This window comes from Phyllopteryx taeniolatus, chromosome 14, assembly GCF_024500385.1.
Source record: "Phyllopteryx taeniolatus isolate TA_2022b chromosome 14, UOR_Ptae_1.2, whole genome shotgun sequence".
In the NCBI taxonomy this organism is placed as follows: domain Eukaryota; kingdom Metazoa; phylum Chordata; class Actinopteri; order Syngnathiformes; family Syngnathidae; genus Phyllopteryx; species Phyllopteryx taeniolatus.
Window position 1 is genome coordinate 12,480,832 of NC_084515.1, and position 6,496 is coordinate 12,487,327.

Consider the following 6,496-nt stretch of genomic DNA (forward strand, 5'->3'; position numbering starts at 1 on the left):
GGGAGAACTAGTTGAAGAGAAGTAATAACCATACTGGAACTTTCCAAAGCTTAATTGAAACCATCTCTGTGGCACAGGAAGCAATTTATATTGCAAATTGTTTGCCCTTTAGTGCTCAACTCCAACTTATTTTCCCCGCATAAATCAACTTTTACAACGAACTGTTTAAGCGTTTCTTAATATTCGATCAGTGCCAGCGATTTCCTGGATCGGCATTTGAGAGCTGAAAAGTGACGACGGGACAGGCCTCTAATAAATTCGTTGTTCACGTCCAAGTCAGAAGCCTTTGCCAAAAGCTCAGCAAGTGCCTCCTCGCCATCCCGCAGGCCGATGCCAGCGTTTAATATCCTTCTAATTACTGCTCTTCCTCTTATTTCAAGCCAAACATCTCTCCGCCTCCAACTCCTCCTCACGGATTCTTTTCATTGCAAGTTTGGTGTTAAATTTGTTGGAGACAAATTTATGACAGGAGTACGTCATCCATCTAAGTAACATTCTCAGTTGAAACGAGCAAATCATTTTTTGAAAACAAAGTCTGAACATTCTATTAAAACACCAAGACATTGTCTCAGCATTCTGTCGTCACAAGAAGACAATGTATCAGAATTCGTTTGAAACACGAACATTATCAATCAGTTGAAACACGACGACAGTGTCAGCGTTCGGTTCAGCATTCGGTTGAAACACCAAATGCAACAACAAGACAACGCCCCAAAGACAATATCGCACCATTAATTTGAAACATGAATACAGTGTCAGCGTTCAGTTGAAATCAGAAGACAATGTCTCAGCATTCAGTTGAAAACGCAACGACAGTTTCTCAGCATTCAGTTAACAAATGAAGCCCATTCAACTGAAATACCGAGACAACGACTCAGCATTCTGTTCAAACACAAAGACAATGTCTCTGCATTCAGTGGCTACACACAATGTATCCAGCTGCATTGTAACTCGTAGCGGTGTCACAGATGAAGCAAAGCCGTTGGTTCTCTCCTCAAATCATCATTAGTGTGATTCATTCTCCTTCACGGCAGAACAAACCTCATTGGTGATAGCCCCCCACCCTTCCGTCCATCTCATGTGGCCGCCCTCAGTAGAGGCGAGCGATGTGTTTCCATGGAAACAGACCTGTCGGGGCCCAGCCGTCGGAAACCAGACCTGACCTGGCCGGAGAGGAAGCAGGCGGTGACCTGGCTGATCGCCCATCCGTCCGACACTACGTGCTGTCACTGTGGAAAACAAAGTGTGCCTTGACCAAGCCAAAGAAAACTCTAATGGAAGACAGTTGATTAATTGTCTAAGTAGGTGTAATTCCTGCTTCTTTCTCCAAACTAATAGCAATTTAGAGGCTACAAAGAAAAATAATATTAAAAGTATATTTGTCACACCACCAAAAAAAAAAAACGCCACCAAAAGTATATTTCTAAAAGCAAACCACCGTGAGTTAATGATACCTTTTACTTCTAAAGCTCCCATATGATGTTTCAATTTGAGAGCCATGTCATTATTTAGTGAGGGAGCTCACGTGCATTGTTGTTGGCACAAAGTAAATAACTGAAACATATCTGGAGCTGTGCTACGTCAATATGCTACAGGCTGAGCTGGTTTTATAGTCCAGTCCCGTGTGAGCAAAAAAATGGACTGTGGGAAGGAATGCTGTCATTCAATTTGTTTTTTTCCCAGAAATGATTTTCTTCAGGCTGCTGATTGGCTAAAAAGACTTTAATATTCAGAATTAAAGTGCCACCTGCTCTTTTGGCTTTGTAATTTAGAATTGAGTATGATTCTGTACAATAGTAATGGACTGTTGGACTAACTGGAGACGGTACACTTAAATAGAAACACCTTTTCCAGCAATGGCTTTCTTCAGATTTCTGATTGGCTAAAATTAATGTAAGGTTAGAAGATCAGACAACAAGAGAGTTGCCACTTTGGTGCACTGTCGAGTCAACATGCAAATTCAAGGTGGTGCAGAAGTCTTCCAATTTCTTCGGCGCACACACACACACACACACACACACACACACAAATGATCTAAGTAGTCTGTGGGCGCCTCGCTCTAATACTGCTGCACGCAGTGCTTGAGTACCGTAACGGCGTGTGGTGCACGCAAGTCTGCACCGGTCGATGACGATTGTTTGCACACGCTAGTTCCCACATCTGGGCTCCCGCGAGCTTTGTCTTCATCACAAACAGCAGGCAAAAAATACCCGATGTGATGCCAAAACCACATCTGTCGTCTCACAAACGGAGTCCAAACGGAGAATTTTGTAAAACACAATCTGCTCAGTGACACTGGACAATATTCGATTTGCTTGGATTCAGAAAGCATTTTTTTGCACTTGACAGTCTGAGAATACATTTAAACAATGAGAATTTTGTACAAAAAATAACGGACTATTCTTTTCCCCGGAAATGACTTGGTTCAGGGTTCTGATTGGCTAGCCTGATGTTACAGTTAGGGCTTTTAGTGGCTATAGTGATTATATAGTGGCTTATAGTGGCTTTGGTATGCCTGCAAATGTAATTTAATATGACTTTTGTAGGATAGCTTACAAAAGGTAATGGACTGTTACTACTGCTGACAGTTACTGAAGAAAGATTTTCCAGAAAACACTTTCTTCGGGTGTCCAATTGGCTAACATGACATTATAGTTCGGGGGTTTAAAAAAAAAAACTAGGGATCAGGGATTTAAAAAAAAAAAATTAAAAAATGTTGAAATACATTTTCCAATTTTACAATACAAATAAGCTAAACAAAATAAATAAGAAAAACATTTTCCATGTGCCTTATCCGAAAATGTATTTCTTCAGGCTTTTGATTGGCTAAAATAAATTGCGTTAGGGTTAGGTTTTATAGAGCCACCTGTCTTTTTTTGCGTGCACCAAACAGTATATTTTAATGTCGACAGGTTTGTTCCGTTGGTGTTTTTTTCATTATTATTATTGTCTTGTCCAGGTGTGTCTCGTTGTCTCGTCAGCTCTGGTTCGCGTGGTGGAGTTGGACCCAAATAAAGGGAGGCAAGGCAGGAGTCTCAAAAAGGTTTTTAATTTCAAAAACCAAAGCAAGCAAGCAAGGTATGTCAAATAATCCAAAGACTAAATCATCAAATCATCTGCCTGGTAGACACAAGGGACAGGGGTAACAAGAACAGGTGGAAATGAAAACCTGAACATGGGGCACAGGAATATAAGACTAAACAGGAAACAAAACAAAATATCATCTCAACAAAAAGACAGACCATGACAGAATCTATATTATGTATGTGTATTGAAATAATTCAACTTTTCTAACATTCTAATTTATGGAGATGTACCTGTATGTTAAGTTCACTCAAGACTTAATATTGTCTTGGAAGTTTATAAAAACCCGTATGTTACATACTTTGATGTGTAAACAAACCCACGTTAAGTTCATTGAAGTCTAAACTGTCTTTGATGTGAGACTAAATAGTTGTTGTTTACAAAACGTTTTTATTGAGGACTTTGACCGAAATAGTCAATGTTCATGAAACACATATGTTACATTCACTGACGACTACATTATATGAAGCTCCCAAAAACGCATACGTTTGGTTTGTTGATTGACTTACATTGTCCTTGATGTTTACAACAACCGATATGTTAATTGATAATCGATAAATAGTCTTTGATGTTTATAAAATATGTGTTAGGTTAGCGGACCTCAAAACTGTCTTTGATGTTTACAAAAACACATGTTCGGTTAATTGAAAGCTTCAAATTACCTTGAAATGCGCACGAAACGTATGTTAGGATCTCTGAAGTCAAGATTTCCTTTGGTGTTTGCAAAAAGAGCAAAAATATGTTGTCTTTAATATTACAAAATATTGATGACTAAATTGATTGATTGATGTCTTTGATGTGTACAAAACGTGTATTTTAGGTTAATTTAAGACTAAGTTGTCTCTGATGTTAAACGTATGCTAGCTCCACCAAACACTGAAACACCTTTATGAATGTCGACGCGGTTTCCAGCGCTCATTCAAATTAGCGCAACATCAGGGACACGCAATCGCATCCCAACAAACCCGTCAATGTTCCGAACGAGAGCAACAAAAGTTCAACTGGCAGTCTGATTCAATAACGCGTGTGCTGTAAGCGCCTTGCATCCGTGCGGCTCCTGCCTCATGATGAACTGATTAGCAATATTCAGACTGAATTATTAATGTGACACGCGCGGATGACAAGTCATAATATTTAAGAGGTCGTAAAACGAAGAAGAAAAGCTCAGACGTGCAAACGAGTGTAACTGTCTTCTCGGAAAGCGAACAGTGACTTTATATTTAAGTGCATCCCAAATTATCATGCTAATGATATTTTTCTCTGAGTTTTCTAAATACTTGATGCAACCGTCACAATATAATTCAAATAATTTGGAACAAATCTTCCAACTGTAACAGTATTCTTTTGAAAATTAAAAACGTTTTTTGCATATGTTGGTCTTCCACCAACCATCCACTATTCCATCCATCTGGATGTTGCACGGCACTCATCAGTGGACAATCTCATTCTGCGAGGTATACCTCGGCATCATTTGCTGCTATGGGCATAAAAGGAAAGAAAGTCACGTTATGGCCCCATACCCCCCTGACCTCAACCCTACTGAGAATCTTGGGAGCATCCTCAAGCAACCTTGAAGGTGGGAGGCAGTTGACATCCAAACGGCAGCTCTGGGAGGCTATTCTATTGACATCCAGAAACGCTCCAAAAAGTCGCAAGGCTGCTGGGGAGAGAGCTTGACAACCCCTTTAGGGTATGTATTTGTCTTAAGATTTGGTGAAGCAAAATAGCTGAAAGGCTCATTGAAGACAGAATTGTTTTTGTTTATACAAATGTGTGGTGTGTTCATTGAAGCCTTTCGAATTGTCTTTAAGATTTACAAAAACAGTTTTTGGTTCAGTGAGGACTAACTTGCGTTTGTTTGCAAAACACCTAAGTTGGATTCATTCGACAAATTGCCTTCAGTGTTTACAGAAACTCGCACATTGGGTTCGCTGAAAACTGAAAAATTGTCTCTGATGTTTACAATTCCGAGTTGAAATGGACTTTGATTTAAAAAAAAAAAAAAAACATTTTAGGTACGTTGATGCTTTTAAATTATCTTTGATTTTGTCAAAAACATATCGGCTTCATTGAAGTCTGCAAAGTTTCCTGGACCAAAATCTGTTCAGTTGTCTAGGGTGGCCCGTTTGCAAAGGACTTGAAGGTATGTGATATATTTTACTTTGTCTTTTTCATCCCCTGAGACTGGATGCCATCTGGCGCTAGGCTAAGTTAGCAGCACACAAAAACAACAGTGCGAAATGATGGAAGATCCGCAACGGAGCAACACATCTGCTTAATGACCGGTGACAATGGCAGAGATTTGTAATCTTTGAGGGTTGTGCCCTTCTTCCACCCCCAAAGAACGAGCTGTGGGGATGATCCCATCTGAAAGCGGTGGCCACGGAATTGTCGCCATTCGTCTGTGTCTCACCTACCACGCTAAGCTGCGGGGAGTGTGACACATTCCTCGCTGGCCGCTTGTCAGCAGCCGACACCGGCCATGTGCTGCAATGTGGACGTGTGTGGTCCAGACGGTGGCACGCAGGCCTCCAGACGTTGCCTTCAACATTTTGTAGGGCACTCACTGAAATACATGGATATTCACAATTTCCAACCGAGACAATTATTTTTTGAAGACATTTAAAAAAATATTTGTAATAACATATTTCATATTTCATTTGTAATAACATATTTTCATTATGATATCATTGTTAAATACATTACGTCTGGGGTTCAATCCCCGGCCCTGCCTTTTTACTCATTTTTCATCTTAGGACATTTAAAAAAATAAATAATGGTCATATATTTAATTGTGATGATCACAAAAGAGAATTTGTTATTTAACATAAATATATAGGCGGCACGGTGGACGACTGGTTAGATCCTCTGCCTCACAGTTCTGAGGACCGGGGTTCAATCCCCGGCCCCGCCTGTGTGGAGTTTGCGTGTTCTCCCCGTGCCTGCGTGGGTTTTCTCCGGGCACTCCGGTTTCCTCCCACATCCCAAAAACATGCATGAATTGGAGACTCTAAATTGCCCGTAGGTGTGAATGTGAGTGCTAATGGTTGTTTGTTTGTATGTGCCCTGCGATTGGCTGGCAACCAGTTCAGGGTGTACCCCGCCTCCTGCCCGATGACAGCTGGGATAGGCTCCAGCATGCCCGCCACCCGAGTGAGGAAAAGCGGCTCAGAAAATGGATGGATGGAATATAAATATATAATATTTAATATTTTAAAAATGTCTGATTTTCTCAACTTTTTTTTCTTAAAATAAATATTGTTTATGATACTGAATGAGCATTTCTCGGGCTGAATGACTCATTGACACTTCTTATGATTGTTATTTTTACCATTCTCTTTCATTACAACAAAAAAGGGCATTTGAGTTTCATTTTAATTTCATTGAATTTAAGCTGCAATCAATCCACTTT

The 6,496-nt window shown here is 40.1% G+C and overlaps 1 long non-coding RNA gene across 1 annotated transcript; it reads left to right on the top strand.

The window, feature by feature from the left end:
- The first annotated feature begins 1,040 nt into the window (after window positions 1-1,040).
- LOC133489164 (uncharacterized) lies at window positions 1,041-6,060 on the top strand. Its single transcript, XR_009791838.1, has 3 exons — window positions 1,041-1,301; window positions 2,960-4,774; window positions 5,290-6,060. It is a non-coding gene; the product is annotated as an uncharacterized LOC133489164 (long non-coding RNA).
- Window positions 6,061-6,496: the final 436 nt, after the last annotated feature.